Here is a 14,137-nt window from a genome sequence, read left to right as displayed (position 1 = left end):
AAGGAGTTTAGCTTAACCTTTGAAGCAGGAGCAAAATTAGGTAAAGTTGTGTGAAGTCACTATGTTTTTACCTAGCTATTATGGAAGTATTTTAAATGCTAGCAGGCAGTTCAGATAATATAAAAATTCCAATACTGCCTTCGACTCGAGTCAAGGGTACACTTAAAGAGTTATTAGCACCCAGCAAAGTGTGTTAAGTCTGACATTCATGATGTCTCAGTTATTAAATAGATACTAGTACACGTACTGATTTTCTTATAAAACTTAATAATGATAATGACCTTTCCATTTAGAATCAGGTTTTCAATGCTGAAAACACCAGCAGATTTATAGAATTTAACGGTAGACGCAAATTACAGATCATTGTCAGTTTTTCACATATACAGAACTTGAAATGTATTTTTCACTTTTTGTCTTGAACATTCATGTGTCATAATGACCATCAAATGTATATATTTCTATGCATAGCTAACATAATCGATGTTACACTCAATTTATCATTTGATTTAGTGCTCCTCTGCACCAATGCATTATTCCACTGAGATGATATGCACACTGTAGTGCCTCTTACAGTTAAAAAATACCAAAAAAATTGTGTCACAGAATCTGCTGCTATTCCTAAACAACAGAGTAGATGTTTTGCAAGGAAAAGCATCATTCTCAGAGTAGTATATAAATCATTTTGAGCAAAGAATGAAACCAGGCACTGACGCTGTTGTTTTGCCACTCATTGATAGAACACTACTGCTGGGATTTTTCTTTTTAGGTACACTGAATGGTGATAAGACAGACAGTAAAGGAAAAGCCAGACATTGCTAAATACTGAAAATAATTTGGCCTGTAGCACTCAGTGTAGTTAAAATTATTGCATCTCAAGGACCAGGTTTTCATCTACTAAAAAAATCAACACGTTTTCACTGACTTCAATGGTGCTACTCCAGCTTACGTGAGCCCAGGATCAAGCCCATTTCAATAATGAATGAGAATAACTCCAGTGGGGATTACAGCAGTTGAGAATTTGACCCCTGACTCTCTGCTATGCAGAGAAGAAAAGGAATCATTTTTAGAATACTTAATATATTTTTCTTATGCACAAACCAGAGTTATTTTTAAAACAAACAAACCAAACTCTGTGCTACAGCAGAGATGATTATAAGAAACTATGAATATGATGAAGGCAGACCATCTTTTTTTTTTTTTTAATTTCATTTTATTTTTTCCAACAAGTTCTTTTACCCAGACCTCTGCACTATGCTCCATATACCCTAATAACCCCTGTGCTTCTGATTAGCCACTGCTTCTACATCTGATTCAGCCCAAGTTACCTAAGGGGGCCAAGCTATTTGAGATGATATTTATTAATATTTGTACCATTAAAGGCTGCATTTTATGTGACCACAATATTATTTGTATGCAAATAATAATTCTAGCAAAGCTTGCATCTCTGATAACTGCAGAAGTCTGTACTTATGCTTGTAATTTTGGGGCAGACTATATGACTTTAAGGGTGGCAATCATCCATCTAACTTCAGGTGGGATCTGAATTAATCTGAACTTGTGCCGGCAGGCAATGAAAGGGTAGAATGCATCTGACTTTTATTAGACTTATTCCTAAGGATGACATTAATTGCACCCCAGAAGTGCCAGTTTCCCTCTGCTGACTATAAAGGCAGCCAAAGAGAACTTGCACAGATGTAGATGTCAACATTTGTCAAATTCCAGCCTAACTTCTTCTCTCCTGTGGAGGCAGAAAATTCCCTCATCTCTTCCAGGATGACCCTATCTTAAAGGACCTAATTCTACAGGACACCCTGCTAAACTCTTTAACAGCATTTATTCTCAACTGCTTTAGGATCAAGAGTCAAAGATGAAAGGCGCTTTGCTACAGATTGGGCAAGATTTCTGAGGAAGGGGCAAAGAGATAAAAGGGAAGGATGAAAATTGTTGTCTCAGGCAGTGGGTAATATCTTGCCAGCTATTGTGGAGAAGATAGAGCCTGTCATTTGGTTCCCACAGGGAGATCACAAAGCAAATTTTACTTATTCTGCCCACAAACTTTCTGAACAATGAGTACCTACCTACTATAGGAATTAAAGCTTATAACTCATTCATATAATGTAATGTTAACACAAGAAGAAAGGAAGGTTCCAAGAAAGTGATTCTGAAAGATCTGAGCTTTTTCTTCCCAGACACAGGACCTCAAATGACTATTAAATCACCTAAGACCAGGCAGTGAAACGAATGGCATTCTTCCTCCTTTTGAAAAACAACACGCGGGTGTGCTATGTTTAGCTTTCATTATCCAGTCCAGAAAATTTAAGTCTATATATGATCCTAGTCTCAAAGAAATGAGTTCAGCTAAAAGCTTGTGAAATTGCATTTCTTGAGCATGTTTATATAATCACATAAAAATAACAGAGTTAAAGATTTTTTGGGGGAAAAAGAAACTTAACATATTAACACAGCGAATGTAAGAAGAGAAGCACAGTTAATACTTTGATTTAAAGGAACTGGAGAGTGTAAAAATACTGAATATGTTATCTTTGAGGAGCCAATTTTTCTTTGGCTTTACAAAGAAACATGTGAGTTCTCTTTTTACAGACACTGGAAACTGCTAAGCATTAACAGGCAGGAGCGGTTTGTGCAGTGATTGATATTAGCCAATTTTACAAAAATATGAGGGTATTACTTGTGCTGTACTCCATCTAATTATTTTTATTATATTACTCTGGCTATGTTGAAACTCAGCCCCAAAATTCCAGATCTGGATTAACTGTCCCATGAAATTTATAAGGGAAACAATTTATGGTGGGTTTTTGGTTAGTTAAAAACAGAAATGCATTTCGAACAAAATCCAAGGTTTGAACACTGCTGGACAGGTGGGAAATATGATTGCGGATGCCAGCTCATGGCCAGGACTTTTAATACATCAGGTTAACTATGTAAAAGAACACTTCAGTGACTTTACTGCTGCACTTTTATGAAACACAGTCATTTTGAAAATATTGCACTTAAATGCTAACCACTTCTGAGGAGCTAATATACTTATTAGTAGTGGTTTTGTATAATTAATGCAGAGTCAGCCTTTAATATTAAAGCATGAAGCCAACCTAAACTTGGAAATTCAAAGTTAAAGATGACATTCTACATTCAATTCATCCTCTGGTGCCTTGTTATTGAAGAACAAGTAGTGCTAACATCACACGCAGATCTGAGGCTTTGCCATTACCTAAGCACAACAGGGTAAGCTAACGGCAGCGTGGCAGCCTTTTGTTGGTCCGTGTCACAACCTTCACATTACTTTGTGAGAAGAACTGCTGTCAGGGCATTTCAAGTCTCTTTTGAAATAGTGCCAAGAATGAGGAGGCCCCACTGTCCAATTGCCTTTCCAGTATTAACAAACTAGATAGGGGGAAAAAAAAAATGAAGACATTGCTCAGTTTGCATCTCGAGTGTCTAAAATTCTAAAGTGTTGCAAGGACAATTTATTATCCAGAGGGCACCACACCATTTCTGACTGTAAAGGGCCCTTCCTGGCATCCTACTGGTTACCTATATGAACAGTTCTTTTGTATTTCTCTTTCAGCAAATGAGAAATGGGGAAGTTGTAGAAAATGAGGTTGTGGGGAAAAAGAACAGCAGACAACACAGTGTTTTGTAAGATTGTTAAAAGTTTTAGTCCCTTGTATAAGGATAATCATTTTGTCTCCTTGGCAATACTTACCTGGTAACCTGTAACAAGTATTTCTTCATTTGTTCTTCAGGGAACTTGTTGCAATAAACCAGTCTGCCTATTTTAAAAGTGTACTCTCTATATGAGATTAAAAAGTGCCTTGAATGTAGTCCAGATATTTTTTAGGGAAGTATGAATTATCCAGTAGAAATTCTGCTGCCTCTGTTGTGATTTGTGATTCCTTGTCAGAACAAACCTGTAGCACTTGCAGAGACATTAACACTGGAATAGTTTGTTCTCATTATGGTACTATTCACATGTTCAAACAGCCATTCATACTTAACTAAGAGACTTTAAATGATGACTTTTAGATGATCCACAATTACCAGTTATTTCTAAATTGTAAAAAGGTTGAAGTAGTGCACTTTTTAGCGCACAGGACAGACCATTTAAAGATGGCTATGTGCTCCACTGCTTTGCTGAGTCATAGTGTGTGTATATATGTATATATATATATATACAGAAAAAAATAGAAATCTTACAGCCAATCAAATAACATGCTGATTATTTTTAAAATGTGGTATGTATACAACAATTAATTCAATAAAATATGCTATATAAATATCCTTGGTCCTCAGTCTCCTGTCAGAAGCATTCAAGCTGTGACTTGTCCAGGAAGGGCGATGTTCCATCTCAAGTACAGTCTACAGAGTTGTGGAAGAATCTGGGCTAATGGAGAATTAAAATGTCCTTCCTGCTCTAGAAACATGGGGAAATGTAACTACTGTTATTTTAATATTTAACATTTGTAAAGTATAACCTAAAGGCTAAAGATGTGGTCTTTAGTATATAGAAAACAAGGTGTCTATGCAGAACCCTGGTAATGTAATGGCAGGAACTCTTACCAATGCTTTAAAAGCAAAATCAACTTAAAATACAAACAGCACTTAACATACTTTTACAATTTGTATTTTGCTAAGATTGTTGAAAAGAAAAGCTGAAAGTGCCTCTTTCTGGATATTGGCATTTAGCTTTGACTTTCTGTATCACCACATCAAGACAATATCAAGTTTATTTTACATTCTCTAGTGCCTAGAAGAGTAAGCAAGCAAGGTGCTATTCCCTTATATGCATATGTAAACATAAATATAGACATAGATACTCATGGACAACGGAAAGGGAAAAGTAGATACCTCTGGAGGAGACAGTAACATGTCTCATTTTTATTGGTTTCCCAGAACATGTTGATGTGTAATTCAAAGTCAGTGTCAGAAATCATAGAATTCAACTGCTAAGTAACTCCTTTACCCGCAAAAGTGCATAAAACAGATTCTCCCCATTGGGTAGAATAAAAGATTGATTGTCATGTGTGATTAATCTGGACATTTCAAAAAGTTTCATATGATAATCCTACAGTTTAGTTTGACAAGAGTAAAGATTAGGCCATTCTAAAATCATCACAAAGTGTACTCAGTTTTCAGAGCCCGAGTACAGCAGTTAGTTGCAAGTCAGCTTAATTCTGTGCTTCAGAACAAAGGGCAGTTTCTGCTGAACACTTCTCAATGGATATGTAGATGAGAGATGAGATGCAATGTTACTGAAATATTCAGAAGCTGATACTCATACCAAGAGAAAATCTGTAATGTAAAACATATCACTGCCTTATTTTATTTTTTTTTAATTTCTTGCTGTGGGGTTTCTCCTTCAATAAATTGTCTCCTTGATTGCCTGCTTGTGGAAAATCCTTGGATCTGCTTGGCTTCCCATCTGCATAGGCTATTCCCTATCTCTTAGCCATGAATAAAAAGAGTTGCCTGTAGCTCAACCTAGCCTATTTGGCACATATGGCAGTTGGTTAACTACAAATGACATCAGAGGACAGCCATTAAATAGAACCTTTTTTTCCAAGTTCCTACTGAAACTATAAGCTCTCTCCTTCAGGATAGAATCAACCATTAGGTCCGTGAGCTGAAGGTTCTGTAGGTTCCCACACAGCAAAATAATAACCTTAAAGTTCTTAAATAGCAATGGCAGAGAATTCTCAGTCATTTAAAGAATTCAAATTTAAAGAATGATTTAAAGAAATTACCTGCTTCATCTTACTTAGAAGAGCTATTTGGAAGTGATTGCACTGGCAGCTGCCTACTTTCCTTCTGACACTTCTGATCTTAGAATCATAGAATCATAGAATTGCTCAGGTTGGAAAAGACCTTAAAGATCATCAAGTACAACCGCAACCTAACTCTACCCTAACTCTAACAACCCTCCACTAAATCATGTCCCTGAGCATCACATCCAAACAGTTTTTAAACACATTCAGGGATGGTGACTCAACCATCTCTCTGGGGAGCCTATTCCAGTGCTTAACAATCCTTTCTGTAAAGAAGATTTTCCTGACATCCAAGCTAACCTCCCTTGGTGCAACTTGAGGCCATTTCCCCTTGTCCTGTCCCCTCTCATTGTAAGCACTTTTCAAGTATTGGAAGAGAGCAATAAGGTCTCCTTTCAGCCTCCTTTTCCCCAGACTAAACAGCCCCAGTTCCTTCAGTCTCTCCTCATAAGGCATATTCTCCAAGCCCTTCACAAGCCTTGGTGCCCTTCTTTGGACCTGCTCCAGCACCTCAGTGTCCTTTCTGTACTGAGGTGCCCAAAACTGAACACAGTACTCGAGGTGAGGCCTCACCAGTGCCGAGTACAGGGACAGGATTACTTCCCTAGTCCTGCTCACCACACCATTCCTAATACAAGCCAGGATGCCATTGGCCTTCTTGGCCACCTGGGCACACTGCTGGCTCATATGCAGCCAAATTTCTTTCCCTCAAACTTCTCAATGCACAATTGTTCTGCCCACCAGAAGTGATACCACAGTAAGAACACTTTCCTCTTCTGTAGTATCTTCTCTCAGAATAACTTCATGAGACATTTTATGAAATGCAGTGAATTAAGCACTACAGTCTGCTCACTTGCTCCCCTAGTAAAGCAGCAGGGACAAAGAAAAGTTCTTTGAGTGGCTGTGAAGGAAGAAAACCTGAGTATGGTCTGATACTTGCAAACTACTGAGTTAAAATACTTTTAAAGAGACTGCTGGAAATTTCTACTAAACAACTAAGATGTCATTGTCATTTCTGTGAGAACTCCTAGTCTCTTGCAGAGCAAATAAAACATGTTAAATTTAAGAGTCTGTGCTAAACACAGCCAGCAAATATGTGGCAGAAACATAAAGGTCTGGAGGAAAGTCAGGTTCAAGAGGCTTCAACACCAGAAGATTTCTGTTGATCTGCATCATGTGGGTGACAATCATCTTTTTCAACAACAGCTAAAAGAACCTTTAAAAAATATAGAGCAACCTACTCAAAATAAGGTAAAACAGCCTTAAAAAAAACTCAGTTGAAGCTGGGCTTATTTGGGATTTGGGAATATTTGTGTTCTTGAAACTTCTCAGCTTTTTCTAGCAACAATTGTGATAAAATCTTTATCACAAATTTACCAAATTTGGCTCTTTAAAAAGATTTGCTGCAATAGGATGTTGCAGTGAAGACCATCTCTGTTGTCTGAAGCTTATAGAATGGTGATCATATTCTTACCGGGGGCAGCACAGACAAATGATCAAATTTGGGCTGAGAACAGGTGAAAAAAAAAGTGTGTCATAATACTCTTTTAAAACACATGGCAATATTCTTTGAGTTGTTAAGAATCCCTAATGTCACATCAAGCTCTTATAACACAGAACAGGGGAACTTAGCTGTCCTACCTACCCCTGCTTTCTATAAAAGACATTTTCTCCAAAAACTGAAAAGTGATTTGAATACAAGAAAAACATTTGCATTACTTTACAGATAAGTCTAAATGTAGAAACAGCAGTTATTCTTCCCCATTTTATTTTGGGGGTACTGTTGTTCCTGTCAACACCTTTATCAATCCACTCATTACCCTTTTTTGCTCATTTGAAGAAAAAAAAAAAAAGAAATTTATCTTAAGTAAATTTGGCTGTCTAAAACATATAGTCTAAGTCATTCAACAGTAACATAAATGTCTTGTGTGCTTAGATTCTTAGTCAGACATTTAACTTTCCATCTGATTTTAGTCACTTATGCATAATCAAGGGCTTCTGTCCTCATTAAAACCTTAAAAATATCTTTTCCTTGACATTCCTATTCTTGAATGCCAGAGGTCAAGACCCTCAAAACCAGTCCTGTACCTCTGCACATACCAACATGCACAAATTGTATCAAATTTTTACCCTCTAGTAGTCCAAATTAATAAGCAAATTCAAACTATGCACAAAAAAAGCCAAGGCTTGCTTAAAATCTGGATGCCAAATGTCCTCTGTGAGGACTACATGGAGTATGATGCAGGAAGACCAACTTCAATAGAGACAGCCCTGCCTTTTGCAATTCCCACAGACAGGAGTATGGAGCACAGTCCCAGAGTGTTTGGTTCACTGTTTTTTTCCTATTTGGGTTATGCCTAGGTGGATATTGGATGGACAACCCAGTGCTTGTCTGAATTGCATCTCCAAAGCACTTTCTGGCATAGTCCCATCTGGTGTGAAGTTAAGGAAATGATTTTCAGTAACTGAGTGGATAATTGGCTGATAGAGCCTTGGAGAACATTTCACAGGAGAGATGCTTTGCTGAAGATCAGAAAGGTGGGACACAAGACCATATCATATTTTTATCTGTGATTTCTCAAACCACTCATATAAATGTTGAGGGAAACAAAAATATCAGCAAGACAATTTCCGTAGACTTCTGTGAAGTCAAGAATTTCATACATATGAATATACATATGTTTCAAATAAACATGTATTGCAAAAGCCAGACATAGAGATAGTACAATTAGTTTGGATGCATTTATTTTCCTCCTAACAAGGGCACCAATCTCTTTCAAGAATCGTAATTGTTCCTACTCAGAAGCCATTAAAATTATATATTGTATTATACTGGGAATTCATCTAATTTAAATGTGAGAATTTTGTAAACATCAGTATTATGTTATATTCATTCATTTGATTCTCTAGTACATTAGATGGGGAAAATATACATGCATTGCATTTTGGAGACTTTATTTTAAGGGCTGCTTTAATGAATTCTTAATTACATTATTCAAAAGATCCATTATTCAGCATTCATCTCACTTCTAAATGAAAGTCTTTACCTGACATGTGAATGAAATGAGTCTAAATGCTTTCCATGCCACCTAGGGATTCATAATAGACTTCTAGCTGAATGGCAGCAGCAGGTATTCTTTCTGTTTTAAATTTTTTGCGGATTGTTTGTAGAGGAGAATGAGTACATAACGCTCAACTGTCCTAAGTGTCACTGAGCCCTGCAGGTGCACTCATTCTTACCTGAGGTAATGCAGCCACAGTGCTTGAGATAAGTGAATGAGAAAAGTTAGGGAGAAAAACATTCCCAACACTGCAAAGGTTTTCAAATATATTGAAGTAGTCACCAACTTCATTGTTGGTGGAAAAAGCTTAGAGCCCTTTGTTAAAGATTTTCAGAAGGGGTAACCTGATACTTTTTCTCATTCTTCATTCATTCCAGAAGACATAATGTCTGGTATTAAATTTGGAAAAAAAGCTTAAGAGTTCAAAATACTATACTGCATTTCAGCAGCATAGTTAGTAACTTGAAATGATTACATGTGTGTTTGACCAGGACTGTATTTTCATTACATATACTTGGCCACATTCTTCTGTACCATAATCTGTCCCAGTCAACAGCTAGATTGGACACTTAGACTGCTTCCTCTGAACTGAGTTTAATTAGCAGAGCATCACCCATCTTTTAGAAGGACTGAAGCGATTTAAGAAAACAGCTATACAATTATGTTTGAATATGTCCTTTCTTTAAGGATGTATTTATTGGTTTCAGTGAGAGTTTTGCATACATAAGGACTGCATTTTCATCATAGAAATTACATGAAAAAATTCCTGTTGCTCTTTCGTGAGAAAATTTTAAACATGCCATTAATAGCAGGGAAGTGTGCATTTGTATGTTTGTTATATATTATTTGCCTACTTATTCATTATAAATATATAAATATTTCTTATGGAAAGAGCAGTATTTAGAGCACTGAAGTTGTCACTGACTAGTCACTGAGGTATAATCTCAGTTCCTTGTGGAAGACTTGAAATATCTATTTCCCATAGATTAAGACTGTCCTTTTCATTTGCATTAAAAAGATGACAAACTTTCTCATTTCACATTGACATGCCATAGATAATTTGCTATATACATTCTCTTCATAGTTTTATCTATCTTTTATAGAACCACTTTTGCAAAATAATGCATATTAAAAGACTTTGGAATGCTTTTACAGTCTTTAGATCAATTTTTTAAAGTACATTTCTTAAACTACATTTTGCTGCTTATCATACATATAGATGGAGCTTTGCTAGTGTTGAAGCACTGGCAAATATATCCTGACCTTTCCCCCATACCTGATTATGAAGACGACCGTGAAATTTAATATGCTGCTTTAATTCCAGACTGTTATTTAGGGCTTAGTACTGGAAGGTGCTGAGCATGTCTGGTGAAGTGTCCAGCATTACCAGTTCCCACTGGCTGTGTTCCTTAGTGTTGTGCAGGACTGTGATAATAATACAAACCTGTGGTACTTCTGTGATGCAGCCAGGCAATGGTTAAGAAAGCAGCCAGTGTATCGACAGGCTGAACCACCTATGATAAAAAAAGCAACATTTCAGAACACCTCAGAAATCTCAGATAAAAAACTACATTACCTACTCCTCTGATGGGCAAAACGTATGAGTACCGCTCACAGGGACTCCCATTCACCCAGTCTAAAACTCCCCTCTCTAGGAGTGATTGAAGTGCACCCTTGAGGAGTCAGATCACATTGTGCATCCTGTGCAGAAGAGATCCTTCAGCACAGACCAGCAGCTGACCCAGTCCTCACAGCTGATTTCTCAGTGCATAAAGTGCTGTTTTTGTCCTAGTTAAACTGCAAACCGATAAATAACCATATGAAAAATAATAATGATATGAAACAAATGCATCCAGTGGCACTTATGATGTATTAAGTTATTTGTAGTGAGTCACCATTTCCGGGTTTGTCCACACAGTTTTATTTCTGTCCTTTTTGATTTTCTCCACCCTGACCCCATTTACCCAGCTAGCAATTTAGATCTGCAGGTTTATTTTGGTGTACATAATTAAGGAATATGAAATCTGAAATTCTCTTTAAAGTTTCTGGAAGGAAACATATATAATTATCAAATATTTAAAACATAAGAAATCTATCCAGTGTGAAATGTATCCCCCAAAATGCAGGCCCAAGGAGCTTAGTCTAAGCTTCAATGCATAACAGGTACAATGGAAATGAAATTTCAAATTTCAGCAAGCTTTTTACTAACATCTATCAATAAGACAGTCAGTACCCTGAAAGCTTTTATGTATGAAGAAAACCAAAGATCAACATCTTTCCATTCTCTTGAAGGCTAAATAATGAAAGCAAGTGATATATCTCATCAAACATTTTTAATATTCTGATTTCTATAAGCATAATTCCCATTTTTCCTCTTTTCCATCCATGTATGTGTTTTCCAAATAGATGTAGAATATATTAAAACAATCGATTATGTTGATGATGAGGCAGGATGCAGTTGTGTCTGAAACATTCCACAAGAACACGTTTCTTGCTTTTCTATCATTTCTAAAAGACAGCATGGAAGATTTGATGATTTCCACCTCTTCAACTTTCCATTTGAGAAATTAAGTTCATTTGTATTGTATCTTCCTGGGCAGATAGAAGATATGGGTGGTCCTTCTATCAATCAAAATTGTAATTACCTTTCCCAATTGTCTCTGATATTTTATTCAAAATGTATTATGACTCCTAGGCATTACATTAATACAATGATAGTTATTTTTATTGTTAATAAGAATATTAATGGTTTTTTTATATAGTTTATGCGATTCTATATGGACTTCACTTCTTCATTCCGTCTTTTTAGGGTTGTTTTTTTTATTGTTATTTTAGAAGCAGTTCTGCAGGCTAATGCTAATGTTCATATAGCCTATGTAAAATTCCAATAAATTGTTGGCCATTCTTTAGGAATTCACAGCACATGTGTTACTCTGACTTCTTTGCAGAAGATTTGAGGTACAATCATATAATGCAGAAGTAATTCTTTATTAACCAGGCTCTCTGACTGCACTAATAATGGTAAACGTGAGCAAAAAGAACTTAAGAAGAACCACTTGATATGATAAAGGATAGTTCTTTTACTATTATGATGTATAATTTCCTGTCTTCCCCTGTAAAAAGATGAAATTTATAGCCATTTCCTGCATGTACCTTTTTCATTTTAGTTTGACAATCCTCAGCTTTTTTACTTCAGCAGTACCTTTGTCACTGGAACTGAGCATTTGTAACTTCGTTCTAATTTGATAAAATATACATACTGCATTAGCATGCTAGAGGTGAAGGGTACTAACATCAAAGCCTGTACAGCTCACACTAGAATGATCTTAAATGGGTATTATTTATTTATTTAGTGAGAAAAGAAGGAAGTCTATAAGCAGTGCAAAGGATCTTAATTTTACTAAATGTTTCAGTAAGGAATTTTAATTAATCTTATCACTGATGCCTTCAATTTAGAAAAGGGATTTAAAACTGTCTTTGTTTATTTAGCAAGTCGGACACAGTTACAAAACAGGTGCATTGTTGCACTGCAACACTTTGAGGAGTTAAAGGATGTACATGCATACCATATCTTTAAACTTTCAACTTGGAATTATTGATGGATGTAAAGCTACTCACTCAAAATCATCTAACCTTCTTAACTGGTTAAAAGACTATAATCCTCTCAGTTATTAGGAGACCTTTGAAGTGAAACAGTGAAACTCAGTCCTTCTGCCTGTTTTGAAAATTCTCATTGACTGTAGACTAAATCATAGGGAAGTTTCGGCTGCAGCACTTTGTCTGCAGCGTGAGCTGTGGATTACTCAGTTGAACTTTGCTCCAGTCAGGACTTTGTAGTGCATATAAATCTTGAATCCATCTCAGTTCACCTTAAATTAGCCTTGCAAAAACAATCTCCGAACTTCGGCTGTCTGCTTGGTGGCTTCTGGCTAGGTGCCATGCAGAAGCTGGGATGCTGATTAATTGTTTGTCTTCATTTCTTAAAAATATCTCACATTTTATTAAAAAAAAAATATCATTGAATATACACTTATGCTTTTCACTTCATAAAACAACAGTTTTAGTTGATTGTGTGTGGACCACTGGGAGATGCATTGCATACTAGAAAATAAATGGAAGAGAAACTTGAAAGCTTTACAAGTCCTGAAAGCCTTATTGCACAATAATGCCACTGCTGCATAAACAGCCTGGGACAGAGCCAAAGAAGCATGCCAAGATACAACAGATTTTTCAATTTTCCAGCAAATAGAAACAAATTCTGGTTTCAGAAGGTGTACTCAGCAAACACTTCTCAATGTGTTTCTGATTTGTGGTAAGAATGTTTTTACTGCTGGTGCCCTGTACTTTTGAGACATTTATTTCCTAAAAGAAAGATTCCTTTCTATAAACCTCAACTGTCTGTTTTTCAAAGCAATTTAAAATCAAACACACAAATAAAATTTTTAACATATGGAAACCTTCATATACAGTCTTACGTATTCCAAGTTAAAATTGTTTTATAAACTGTAATGCTTTGCAGATGAAAACACTGAGAAGATGACTGTTTTTAGCAGTAATGCTTTCTGACAGCGTTAAACCTTGTTTCAGTAATTGACATCAAAATGTTTGGTGGTTTTAAAATGGGCCGTTAATAAAGATGGCATGTTTTAAGTTTTAAGAATTTTACTTAATACTGTGAAGTCGTATAGAATTACAAATTGATATAGTATTTTTTTTTTAGAAAACGATCTTTTATATCTCCATGTTCAAAACAGTTCAGATGTATCTTTAAAGTATTATATTGGTTCTTTTTGTAATAAGAATCCAAGGATTTGGGGTTTGAGAGTTTTAGGGTTTTTGTTTTTTTTTTTTAATTTGTTTTATATATTTTTTCTTTTCCTTTTCAGGTCATTACTTACCTTCTCCACTGGTTGACTTTTCTCACCAACTTTTCCCTCTTTAACACATAGTCCCACCTGAAGATTGCTGTATGTGAAGTGGAGAAATTTATCATTTAAACATTAACAGATTTTTAGCTTGCACATGGAATGCTTTTAATATGTGTATACTGACACCTCTAGCGCATTTTTGGAATAGTAAAAATTAATGTAAAGGAACACTGCAATCATAAAAACTGTTCGTAAAGAGTGGATTTTAAAACTTACTTTTCTGGCAAAAGAGATTCTGGAAGATTTAATTATCGCACCTTAAAAACAGAAAATATTTCAGTGGGAAATTTTTCTTTCAATCTACTGTAGTTCAGTAAGTTTGGAAACAAGTTTTGATATCACATTTTGTACAGACAAGATTCAA

This window comes from Meleagris gallopavo, chromosome 1, assembly GCF_905368555.1.
Source record: "Meleagris gallopavo chromosome 1, MGAL_WU_HG_1.1, whole genome shotgun sequence".
In the NCBI taxonomy this organism is placed as follows: domain Eukaryota; kingdom Metazoa; phylum Chordata; class Aves; order Galliformes; family Phasianidae; genus Meleagris; species Meleagris gallopavo.
The sequence above is the reverse complement of the archived record's forward strand: the minus strand, read 5'-3'. Positions refer to the sequence as shown.